The sequence below is a fragment of the Schistocerca gregaria genome, chromosome 6 (assembly GCF_023897955.1).
Source record: "Schistocerca gregaria isolate iqSchGreg1 chromosome 6, iqSchGreg1.2, whole genome shotgun sequence".
NCBI classification, from domain to species: Eukaryota; Metazoa; Arthropoda; class Insecta; order Orthoptera; family Acrididae; genus Schistocerca; species Schistocerca gregaria.
Window position 1 is genome coordinate 183314731 of NC_064925.1, and position 13136 is coordinate 183327866.

Genomic DNA, 13136 nt, shown 5'->3' on the forward strand with positions numbered 1-13136 from the left:
ATGAGTACAATGAATCCTACTACACAAACAACATTCCTTACATACTTTGACAGCTAATCAAAGCAGGCACATGGCATATAATAAGACTACTCTTGAGATGCTGCTTCAACATTTGGGATTTTCAGCATTGCATTGTGTACATAAAAATGGATTTGTTTTCACTGCACCCTGTGCTAAAGATACATTTAGAACAGAAGAAACCATGGTGTCCAAGCAAGTTGCGAATTCTGAACCTCCTACCTGCTGATGGATGAGCAATTTTTTGTAGGTAGCTTTGAACTGAGTACCAGTGGGATTATTGTTATCATTGCCATGGTCTTATAACAGCTTATTAGAACTAAGTTTTGGAGTGGGACTGCTTATCAGTGAACCATGTAATCTTTTTAGGCCTTGAATTGATACAATAAAACCAAGGTATGCAGTACTTCTGTTAGCATATGAATCAGAGGGGCCGTATCCATGCAGTATCAACTCCTTTACACAGGGTGAGTCACCTAACGTTACCACTGGATATATTTCGTAAACCACATCAAATACTGACGAATCGATTCCACAGACCGAACGTGAGGAGAGGGGCTAGTGTAACTGGTTAATACAAACCATAAAAAAATGCACGGAAGTATGTTTTTTAACACAAAGCCATAGTAGCCAGAGGCAATGTTCCTGTGTGTGTGTGTGTGTGTGTGTGTGTGTGTGTGTGTGTGTGTGTTTTGTGCTTGTCTGAATGGGTATGATTTTTTCTGCTATAGAAGAAGGTGTTCTGACCAAATTCTTAAAAGTATAGCAGTCTTTTTATTTTAAATAACAATTTCTTCCAAAATATAATGTAATTGTAAAGGTAAAAAAATCTACTCACCAAGCGATGGCAGGAGAACACAAATATAAAATGTGTTACAGTTGGTAAGCATTCAGAGAATTGGCTCCTTCTTCTGGCAGAAGGATTGAAGGGGAAGGAAGAGGGATGAAGGAAAAGGACTGGGGAGGTTTATGAAAATGGGTAGAGTTCAAAGCAGTTGCCCAGAACCCCGGGTCATCAGTGAAGACTTTAACAGACAGGATGAGAAGCATTACATTAAGTGTTTTCATTGTGCTGTCTGCAACTCAATGTCTTCTCTATATGGTAAGTAGCAATCCATCCTTTTCATAATATTGTCGTTTTTCCATCCATGACTTTCCATTGTTTGTTAAGGTAGTAATAGCAAACTTAATGTTCAAAAATCACCAGAGGGTGAGGTACACCTGGAAACTGTCTGGAAACACAGGTCAGATATTAGACTGTAAGGCTTTCCCAGAAGCAGATATATAGACTTGGATCACAATTTAGTAGTGATGAAGAGAAGACTGAAATTGAAGAGCATCATCCAGAATGATCAGTGTGAGAAGAAGTAGGGTACTGATGTACTGAGGAATGATGAGAAGGTCTCTAAGGACTAGGTACTATGATAATAAGTACCTCAACAGGCAGCTGAGTTGAGGAGGAATGGACTTCCCTAAAATAGGCAATCACAGAAATTTGACAGTCAAATGAGGGTGCAAGGAAAATAACAGAAGAAATACTTCAATTGATTGACAAAAGGAAGAGTCCAAATATACCAGGGAAAGATGAGGATACAGCAATATGTCACTTAGGAAGTCTATTGAGGTGAGTGTGACAGTGAAGTTATCTGGTGGCATATAACAGGTGCAGGTGAAACCAAGTTAATTGTTGATGTGTGATGTTTTCTTGGTGTTATGTCTTTGTTTTGTAATCTTCATGTTATAACATCTGTTATGTTGATGTAGATGTAGAAATAGGAAGTGCAGGGAAGCCAACATAAATTTCTGCAGAAAAAATGCAAAGGAATAAAAAAAGAAGAAAAAAAAGGAAAGAAGACGTAGACTTAGGATGGACTGATTCAGCATACAGAAAAGTCAAAACAGGCTTCGGTGAAAAGGAGAGCTCAACATTAAGAGAGTAAAAGGAACCTCACTGTTAAGTGCAATGGAGAGGGCAGATAGTGGGAAAGAGTACATTGATGGCCTTTATGAGGATGACAACATAACTGGTGATGTAACAGATGAAGAAATGAGTGTTGATATGGAAGACATGGGGGATCCAGTATTAGTCAGGGTTTAACAGAGCTTTGTAAGACTTGCAATCAGATAAAGCAGAAGGAATTTTAGAATTCCCAATATCATTGGGGTAGTGGCAACCAAATGATTTTTCAAATTGTATTCAGAATCTATGAGACTGGAGATGTACCGTCAAAGGTTTGGAAAAATATCATCCACACAAATTATGAAGGCAGCAAGGACATATGGTTGTAAGAATTATCACACAGTCATCTTAACAACTTATGCACCCCAGTTGCTGAGAAGAGTAATATGCAGCAAATGAAAAAGAAAACTGAATGTCTGTTTGGCTTTTGGAGAGGCAAAGGCACACAGGAGGCAGTCTTGATATTGCACTTGATAATGGAAGAAAGACCTAAGAAAACTCACGACAGGTTCATAGGACTTGTTGTACTAGAAAAAGTGATCAATAATTTAAAATGGCTCAAAATGTTCAAAATTTTGAAAAAATAGGAATAAGCTAATAGGGAAAGATAGGAAATATACAATATGTACAGGAACCAAGAACTAGAAAGGGTATAACGCACAGACACAGTTTTCTGACCATACTGTTAAATCTATACATTGAAGAACGAATGACAGAAATAAAAGGAAGGTTCAAAAGAGGGATTAAAATTCAGCATGAAGGAAAATCAATGAAAGATTCAGTGATGAGGTTGCTATGTTTAATGCAAGTGGTGAAGAATTACAGGATCTTTTAAATGGAATGTCAGTTTAATGAGCACACACTGAGGATAAGGAGTAGCAGAAATTCTAGTGTCCCAAAACTTTATGACATCAGCTTAGTCCTCCAGCCGACAAAATGTATGGTTGGGTTTGGCAGAAGGTCTTAATGGGAGAAGGTGTATGAACTTTGTGTCTGTTATTGTATTTGACTTTCGTGGGTAGTTCTGCATAAGTGAGTTTTAATAATGTCTTATGTTACTGAATAATGGAGGCAACACATGGTGCATCACCAGAGCGAGCAGGGTTGCATGTATGTGCCTGCTGTGTTGGTGTGTTGAAGACCACTGTGACTCCAGAACCTGCCCACCTTGTCCATAGAACTCCCAGTAGCTATTATTTTATTTTAAGTATTAGTTTTTTGCAGCACTATGTATTTATTTATACATGAGAAGCACATTTTGCCAATTTGCCAGTGACAAGTGTACTCCTTACAGCTGGTATGATACTGGTCCTCATGGCATCTTGGAGCTTAAATGGTGGTCATCTTTTTGTTATGAAACAATCATGTTATTTACACATTTACTTTTAATTTGTGTTTTCTTGTAAAGCTGTTTTTTACAGCTTTTCTGACACTTTTGGCTCCAGGGATACTGTATGTTTACAGATATTAGCACTGCAGTAAAACATAAACATTCCGCATATATAGAGGCTGACATCAACAAATTAGTCCTAGAACACGTAATGTGAGTTGAACTAAATTCCCTGCCAGTAAACCTGAGAAAAATCTAATCCAGCTCTGATCATAAAATCCTACAGGAGATACCTATTGCACATGGCAGTTAGTAAATACAAAGGGTACACTGCTGCAATGCTTAAGCCTCCACTTAGGTAGTAAAGTTAGCTGAGACCATAATGTCATCTGGACTGTAGCAAGATTGTCCTTGGCTACTCTTGTGGTTAGGATAATCTAACTTAGTGGAGGTATCAGTATCACAAAATGTACTTAATTTGGGTCCTCTCACTCTGTTATATGCGACAGAATTACGTTCTGGGGCAATTCACCCACACCAAAGAGCTTCTTTCTCCAGAAAAATGTTGTCCAAAGAATGTTGTCCAAGAATGTCCTGTTGTAAAATTTTCAAGAAACTTGGACATGCCACCGCTTCCCACTATATTTAATCTATTATGCACATCATAGTTGACAATGCACTGAGTTCACTCAAACAGATGGTGTACGCTTTGAGTATGGTAAAATGGCTGCTGTTGAGAAGCGTTGAGAAGGTGAAGAATTTTGGAACACTTCAGCATTATGATAATACTTATGAATTTAAATTTTTAGTAACAAATATGGGTCTGTAATTATTAATAAAATTGTAACATATGTGTATAGAGTTAATGTTAGGATAGAACGGCTAACTGTTGATGATAAAGCTAACAAGAAGATATTTGAAGACGAGGGCACATTGGAGAAAGTGCGTATAGCATGTAGTAACAAAATGGGAGCTTTTGATTTGAATCCGCAGAATGCATCAGGTGTACCTTGGCGTAAATATACTAGACAAATAGGTTTAAGTTTTTAACATATTCTAAGCCACAGCAAAGTGCTAATATAAGTAAAGTTAAGTCTTGGACAGATCTTGAAACAGAGTGTAAAGTTAAAAATAGGTTGTTTCAAGGTACCAATCCTTTCTATATTGGTCTACAGATTAATTATTCCACAGCTGTTTTAGTGTTGGAAGAATTGTGGAATTATAAACCTAATATGGAAGAATTATTGCATCAGTTTAGGGATGCTTACAGAGAATATGTATTTATGTCAAACGGTATAAGGTGTGCAAACAGGTACTGTGATTTTAGGCAAGGGCATTATAGACCATTGTGGTACAATCATTAGAATCTCAATAAATTAACCTCAAAAGTCATACCTCAGACGCATAGCGGCTGGGTGGCTTGGCTGAGTTTTGAATTATAAATTTCTTGATCTTCAACATTATAAGCTACATTGCAGAAGGTTCTCTAATATCCAAATTCACACACTTGTTCCCTTGTTTCAGTATGGACTTTCAAGTCATCATTATCTTTTGAATTATAGGTGAACACCAAATATTTAACTACAATCAACACATTCACCACTATGCCCATATGCCATGAAGGCATGCATGTATTGGCCATGTGGATGGCACCTGAGTCCCATACAGGCACAGCTTTTTCAGTCACTGCAATGTGTTTCTCTGCATGCAACATGACAGCCAGTTGGAGGATAGCTGTATTAGTTCATATTTTGTCCATTAAATTCAGCAGGAGTTGATTTACAAATGTTCCTTTACTGAACATGCTCAGACGCTAGCTGTGTTTTTGGCAATGCTAATGTGGCAGTTGTAATCTTACCCTCCCACACATCACCATTAAATTTCTCTCAGTCATTTCATTATTTTCAACATTTTCATGAGGTGTAAGATATACAAAAGAAACTCTTTACTTATCTTCATTTTATCTCTTGTTGTTGGCTCCAAGTCTTGCGTCTAGGAGTATATTCTTGCAGCTGAAATTTTGTTTTAACGTTGTGGGTTCCTGATGACTAAATAACTGATGAAGATTTGCCTGTGTATTTCTTGAATTTTATTCTTTGTCACATTGTTAAATATCATACTGTGTTCACAATATCTGCTTAATATTCCAAATTAAATTGTTATTGTTGATCTCCATCCCCACGACTAATACATTCTGCGGTACTCACAACATTCCAAAGCATTCACAAACTTTCTTGACAAAAGAAGGATCTGCACCAAGTTATGCCATTATTTTATAAATGAATACAGAAATAAATTTAATAATTTGTGTAAGATTGTACAATTAATAATATGAATTTTAAGTATGCCCGAAATTTCTGTTTCAAATATTTCCAAAAGAACAATAATTTTATCTGTACACATGTAATAAATTAATTTCCTTTTATACATTTTAGCCGGAAATTGAATACATCATATGCAAAATCAAATGAAATCCTTTTAATTAAACAACTGAGATAACGTTCACCTATACAAGAATCGATAGTATAAATGGTATTGGTTGTTTCTTAAAAAAGCTAATGTTAGAGGAGGGTGTCCCATTACACAGTACTGATGTGACACACATATAAGCAAGCATATTTCCTTATCTATAAAGTATAGGGTTTAAAATGATGCTAGACATGTGTCTCTATGTTGTTTCATTATTATGTAATTATTCTTCAAATTTGCTAGAAAATCGTCAGGTCGCCTTTGATTTTGAAGAGGGGAGATAACAGGGTTGAATATGTTAACACTTCCAGGTAGAGAAGCTATGATCATTATGTAGGACTATTCCCTGATGTTTTGTCTCTGAGTGTGCGAGACATCTACAGAGGTAAACAGGCAACAGTATCATGGGCTCGAGGGATCCTCGCTTTTTATAAAGCTGCATACTGGGTGCAGCCATTCATCACATGATGATGGCTACATAATTGTTTCAGACTGGTGTCATTGTTCTTCATTAAAAGTAGAGTAATTGATTGTCATTCTGCTGGTGAAAAGCCAACATAACAGTCATATAATCTTACTTCATACCATCTTCTTTTGTATTAAAACTATAACATTGCTTGCAATTCTCTATGGTCCCTCTGTACATGTGAGTATGAAAACCCATTGTCTTTGTTAAAACATTTATCTCACTTAACTTTATTTCGTGGTTTACATCTCTGGAGACACGATCTGCTCCACCCCAGTCGTCCATATGTCCCGAAAAGCAGTTACTTTTGTGTTCAGCTAAGTGGGTGTTAATATTTCTTTTTGTAGTTCCAATGTATAATTGCTCCCAACTACATGGAATTTCGTGCACCACCAGGTGTCACTCCACACGCTCCTCCAATTTGCGTCCTCAATTGAGGATGATACAGCAGTCGGTTGGTCCCGATGGGCCACTTGTAGCCTGAAGACGGAGTGCAGGTGTCACTAGCGGATGCCATAAATCTTTTGCTGATCTAAATATTCTTTTATCTTCTTGGTGGGTCTAAAGATAATTTAAACCACATAACTGGCCAACAGTTTCCTGGTGCAGTATATTATTTTGTTAATAAATGGGAATGAAACTTTTCCAGATGGTGACCATTGCTCTATAGTATTCCTCTTCTTGGTTGGAGTACTTAATCCACATCCTTTTGTAACCATTTTTCCTGAAAGACGACTGTAAGTAATTTAGCTCATTTTGTAAATAAACTGGCTCACAAATTTTATTAACTCTGGTCCCTCCTTTTTTGTCTTTGGCGATGGTTGGATTCCTCACATGGTTATCGATCAGTGTGTGTAGCTTTCCTGCACAATTTATAGCCATAAGTCCATCCAATTGTTTGATGATAGCTACATCCAGAAAATTAAGTTCCCCATTGCTCTCTTTGTCTATCTTAAGTAGAATTTTTGGGCTGATGTTATTGAGGTGTACCAAGAAGACAGTCAACTTTTCTTCACTGTGTGTCCATTCTACCGACACAGCAGTACCACTTAGAAGGTCTTTTATTGGCTGTCTGCAGTGCCTGTTTGAAAATCTTCATATACAAATTGTTAATAACATGGACTAACAGGGCTGCCCATGGCTACCCAGTCAATTTTCTCACAAAATTCAATGCTATACTTGGAATAAGTTGAAGTGAGATAGTGTCTAAATGAAGCTACTGTATCAGTTGGAAAAATATTTTCCATATATGAAATAGCTTTGTTCAAAGAAATGGTTGTAAATGACATAATATCAAAGCTGACAAGAATATCACTCTTTCCCAATTTCATGTCTTTTAATGTTTTAAAAAAGGCACTGAGTTTTTAATATAACTGCCAACTGTACAAATATAATCATGTGCAGATGAAGCTAGACATCTGGCCACTTTGTTAAAGGGAGAGCCTTAGCACTCACAATAGGTCTCAAAAAAAGCCTTTGGATTGTAGAGTTTTGAAAAGCCATATAGTTTGTGTGTATGATCATCTGTCCTTCACAGTTGTTTTTTATTGTCCAAAGAGCAACAAATGATTTTACCAGTTGATGGGTAATTTTTAAAACTTTCACTGTAGAATCTTTCTGAATCTTTTTATAAGTAGTTGAATCCAAATGATCACTAATCTTCTTATAATAATCCTCACTCTTCATCACAGCTGTGGCATTACTTATGTAGTGGTAAAGCTAATGATGTTATTATGCACACTGATATTCCAAAGATCCTTCCTTTTCACTTATGATAAATACTGTAGGAGACCTACATTTACGTAATATTCTAGCCATTTCTGTCCTAATTTCATCAGCAAACTGTTGTGAAAACAGACAGATTCAAATAAAATTACCTTCTTTGGAGAGAACTGAACTTTCATGTTTAGTCAGTTCTGTGCAAGGCACGTTAATAAGCATTTGAGAATTATCAGTAATTTATGTTCCTGATCTGTTATTCTGCAACTTCCACTTCTATTTGTTGACACATCTGCACTAACTTTAACAGTCCTTACCGTTACGCCATCAACCTCAATCCAGTCATAACACTACATTCCATTACTGATACATAAATAGAAATGTAACAGCTTACTGCTAGTGGCCACCAGTTCTCACTGTGATAGATCTGCTCTCATAACATCACTAGTTTCATATAGTTGTAAATATGTCACGTTTATGTTGAAAAAAACATCATCTTCACCTCCAGAAACTTCAGAACTGTCTAGGTATCTCAACTGCAAAACAGGAAAGTGAGCATACACAGTTGTTGAGCTTTCTTCTTGTACTCTCCCTGCTCAACCAGTTGTTTAATCAAACAATGTAGGTTTTCATGGTCATTGTCTATTACAGTTAATAATGCCAGGCTGAGAGGACATGGTTGATGTATAAAACTATTCCTGATGGCAGGAGGCATCTTTGCCAACATAATGGTAACTGCATTGAGAGGTTGAGGATACCCCACATTTATAAGGATGCATTTAGGGCACCACCATTTGTCATGTGATTCTGACTGTGTGATTCTCTTTGGCTGTCCCCACTGTTTTTGATTAAAAATAAACTACTCTTGGTACAATGCCAATATCCATATTTTATCTATCTTAACACCTTCATCTCTCCCATTGAAATTATTATAGTGCTTGTGAATCTCTCTGGTCTCTTTTTACATGTGTGCATCATAGTCCATCTTTGCTAAAATGCTCATCTCACTGGATTTTATGTTGTGGTTTACACATCAGTCAACATGTTATGGTATGGACAATTTTTAAGTATTATATTGGTGCATAAGTTCATAGAGTTTTTCCATAAGATACATATAACAGAGACTTCAATCATCAATAATATGTTTCCTTCACTATTTACAACAGTCTGCCAATGCTGGAGTGAATTTTTGATCCCGCAACTGTAATAATTGTGAGGTGAAGAAATCATCAAGCCAAGTTTGGAGTACATTTTCATATGGAAAGGAAGTTTCTTGAAAGTTGTTTGATAGAGAGTGGAAAAGGTGAAAACTGAGGGCACAATATCAGGTGAATAAGCTGGAATGACTTCCGAACTCAACTCCAGTATAGTGTTTTTTGTCAGTCTAGCAGAATATGGGTGTGTGTTATCATGGAGTAACAGCACTTCACGCAGTCTTCCTGGTTGTTGTTCTTGGACTGAGTCTACAAAACATCTCAGTTGTTGACAATAAATGTCAGCAATTTGGTGAAGCAATTTGTAGTGCAACACACAGTCTTTTTTCCACCAGATGCATAACATTATCTTTTATGCATGTGCACAAGTCTTTGTATGGGCTGTGTTTGGGATCAACCATTTCTTTCTTTTCCTGTTGTAAGCATAAAGACACCATTTCTCACCACCAGTAATTATACAGGATAGGAATGGTTGACACTGTTCTTGAGTCAATTGATGATGAAAAAGCAGAGATGCACATAAGGCCTCCCATTGATGTTAATGATTTTGGCATAGAGCAATACTCATGCACCTGATTTTTCATCCTTCTCCACTGCATGCAAGTGTTGTATGATGGTGGAATGATCACAGTTCATCACATTTGTCAGTTCGTGAGCACAATGACATGGATCATTGAGGTATAGCACATTTAAACAATCTTCATCAAGCCCTGAAGGTCTTCCTGAATGTGGAGAGTCACTAATGTCTAAATTATCCTCCTTAAAATGAGAAAACTATTAATGAAATTATCCTCATATGTGGCACAAATGTTTCTGGCTGCCTCTGCTGTGGTCATCCCTCTACCGAATTCAAACAGAAGAATATGTTGGAAATGTTCCAATTTCTCCACTTGGAACTCAATTTTATAGCATCCACAGCTTCTCTCACTATTTCCAGATGGTAAAAGGACAATATCTAAACACAAATAGCAACAGTGAATTACAAATAAAGAAGGACAATTAATTGATAAATTCATAGAAACCAGAATACCAACATGAAAACAAAAATGCCACAAACTTAGGCACCAACCAAATATGTTTCAAATGACAATTACTTTTGTGTTGAGCTAAGCTTGTGTTAAGACTTCTTCTTGTGTTTCCAGCATATAGTTGTCCAAACCTACATTGATTTTACATCCTATGTGCCACTAGTGCGTGTCATATCTGTTGAGCTAAGCTGGTGTTATGACTTCTTTTTGTATTTCCAGCAAATAGTTGTCCAAACCTACATTGATTTTCTATCCTATGTGCCCCTAGTGGGTGTCATATATCTTTTTCCATTCTGAAGTATTCTTTTTATCTTCTTGGTGAGTCTAAAGATAATTTCAGCCACATGGTTGGCCAACAGCTTCCTGAAGCAATCCATAATCTTATTAATAAAAAGGAGGGAAACTTTCCACATTCCTTAACAGCTCTGGCTTTCTCTGTTCTTGGACTGAGTAACAATGGGGCCAGGCAGAAATAATGATGCAATTGGCAGCCTGTGACAAATGGTGGTGATGTCTATACAGCTCTATAAATGCAGGGGACTCTTGAGCTCTTCGTGCAGTTGCTGTTTTACCTCTGAAAATGTCTCCTGACATTGGAGGCAAAATGTCAGGAATAGTTGTAGACATTAACTACCATCTCCCAGACTGAAAGTTTTAACTGTAGTAAACACCAACCATGAAAAACTACACCGTATGACTAAATATTTTGTTTTGTTGACACTGAACTATAAACCAGTTCCTCTGAGGGCTTCAGTTAAGCTTCTTGTGTGGGAACTTAATTTCTCTTTCAATGTCTCTTACGAGAATTATGTCATGAACACTAGCCAATACTGGACTAACGGTATGACCTTATACAGGTATCTAATTTAACAGAGCACTTTTTCTATTATTATGGTAAAGAGAAATGGTGACAGAGTGCCGCTGTGTGACACCAGAACGGGCACTGGAGCCATTTGTAATAAAAAATTTAACTTTTAGACTGAAGCTGTGATTTGTCTGTACATATTTAGGTTGAATTTATAAATAATTGTGGAATTCTAAGTTCTCTCCTAGCCTATCACAAATAGTTTATATTATCACTTTCAAATGATTTTTGAAGCCAGCACCATGTTCACTTCTAAGCAACATTCATATTTGTTGACAATCAAGATATAAAAATGTGAGCTACAGTAACCTTGTCTGTAACTGCCCAAAATTAACATACATTAAAAAGAATGACACAGTTTGGTGAAACATAAACCAGCTCAAAGAAATAATATTTAATTTGGACTCATAATAGCACTATGATTAAATTTTACATGGAAATCGACTTGTGAAAACAAATAGAAAACTGTAGTAAAGATCTGTGCTCAGAAATGCCCCATTGAGTGATGTACATGGTACTCTAGCTAATTAATCCAGGAACTTTGTATTGGTTGTGGAAATGGATTGACAACAGGAACAAATGCAAAGAGAACAATGAAATATAAATGGATGACAATTTAATATTGTGAGTTTGCTGAACACTTACCATTTCTGTAATCGCCATAAATTTCCAACAAGTTCATGCCTGTAAACTCTGCTCTTCCTCCAGCATGCACACCATCCTTTTTATCAATTATCAGCCACTGATGACCCTCGAAAAGTAGCGTCTGATTATGTCATGTGAATTCACCATCATCTATCTGAAGAACAGATGATGAACCATAACGTGAAACCTAAAATTTCCATTAAACTATAATTTAATTTACAGTGCAGTGTGAAGATGATTTGTAGACACCAAATTTTTTAATGCTATCTTAGATGTAACTTGGTTAGACCTACCTTTGCTGTATGCCAGTAGCCATCATCCACAGATATGTAACACAAGCAGATGTATTTCTCTTCATTGTGTTTACTGTTTAAATTGTATCTAAAATATAAGTTTCCGTGCTTTATCTAAAACATATCAATTTTACTATCAATGATAGATTCATCATAATGATCAATGACAGAAGAAATAATAATTAGATCAGCAAAACGACCATGTAAATATTTAAATCTTGAGCCATATGCTGTAGTCCTTTAATGGGAAGAAATTTGGAGAAAGCAAGAAACATTTCAATTTAAAAAATCAAAATGTTAATTTCAGTTGCTTGTAACTTTATAAAAAAAGACAGAAAATATTATCTACAAATTGTCTGTGTAATTTGGTTATGTTTTGTTTAAAATCTTATTTCATTTGTATATTGGGAGAGAGTTATCATTAATTTTATTTATTCTATAGTTTTGACATATGGTTATTATACAAAATAAAGGGCACATAAGTAATAGCTCATTACACCTCTGAACACTGATCATTACAACATTTGTCTAGATTTTTGTCCTGAGATAAAGCAAAAATATATACTATGTCCTGGAATAATAATTCACATGTGTAATACAAGCATATAATAAATAAATATGATAAATACAGTTAAGAGACTATTAACTAATACACAAGGTGATTCACAAAGATATGTAAATTATTTAATATGTTTATAATAGAGGGAAACATACCACATGGGAAAAATATATCTAAAAACAAAGATGATGTGACTTACCAAACAGAAGCGGTGGCAGGTCGATAGACACACAAACAAACACAAACATACACACAAAATTCAAGCTTTCGCAACCAACGGTTGCTTCTTTGGGAAAGAGAGAAGGGGAGGGAAAGATGAAAGGATGTGGGTTTTAAGGGAGAGGGTAAGGAGTCAATCCAATCCTGGGAGTGGAAAGACTTACCTTAAGGGGAAAAAAGGGCAGGTATACACTCGCACACACACACACACACATATCCATCCGCACATACACAGACAGAAGCAGACATTTGTAAAAAAATGTCTGCTTGTGTTTGCTCATCATAGCCATTGGTGTACTCTGCCTCCTTTAGGTGGTGAAAATGGTGGAAATGATGGGGTCTACACATTAT

At 36.2% G+C, this 13136-nt stretch overlaps 1 pseudogene; it reads right to left on the reverse strand.

Annotated features, from left to right (window-relative positions):
* The window catches only part of LOC126278794 (neural-cadherin-like), a 232037-nt pseudogene that overhangs the window by 23107 nt on the left and 195794 nt on the right, over nucleotides 1-13136 (reverse strand).